Here is a 649-nt window from a genome sequence, read left to right as displayed (position 1 = left end):
ATATCGAAAGTCTGCTTGTACGAATTTCACCACGAGTACATGTTACCGCTGTACAACGACAAATGTAAAATTACGTACACTGACACAGACAGCCTGATTTATCACATAGAATGCGACGATATTTACGTGACGATGAAACGCGATATCGCTAGATTCGACACGAGCGATTATCCGGCGGGCAATGCGTACGGTATGCATCTCAGGAATAAGAAGGTGCCAGGTCTGATGAAGGACGAAAACAACAGCACGATAATGACCGAATTCGTTGGACTCAGAGCGAAGATGTATGCTTTGCGTGTGGATGGAAAGAAGGACACCAAAAAAGCAAAGGGTGTAAAGAATAACGTCGTAGCGCGAACGATAACGTTCGACGATTACACACGATGTTTGAACGAAGAGATCGAAATGACTCGTCGTCAATCGTGTATACGATCTGAACTGCACGAGGTTTACACGATATCCGAATCGAAAATCGCTCTGAGTCCATACGACGATAAACGGTACGTCGTACCGGACTCGACGGAAACGTTACCGTGGGGGCATTGGCGGATACCTTTGTAGTATCATATACGTATCATATGTATTAGTATTTTAATGTACACTTTTTTTAAATTTATTATGTGTATTACTATTATTGTACTTTCATATA

Source organism: Mycetomoellerius zeteki, unplaced genomic scaffold, assembly GCF_001594055.1.
Source record: "Mycetomoellerius zeteki isolate Tzet28-1 unplaced genomic scaffold, Tzet1.0 scaffold522, whole genome shotgun sequence".
NCBI lineage: Eukaryota > Metazoa > Arthropoda > Insecta > Hymenoptera > Formicidae > Mycetomoellerius > Mycetomoellerius zeteki.
The sequence above is the reverse complement of the archived record's forward strand: the minus strand, read 5'-3'. Positions refer to the sequence as shown.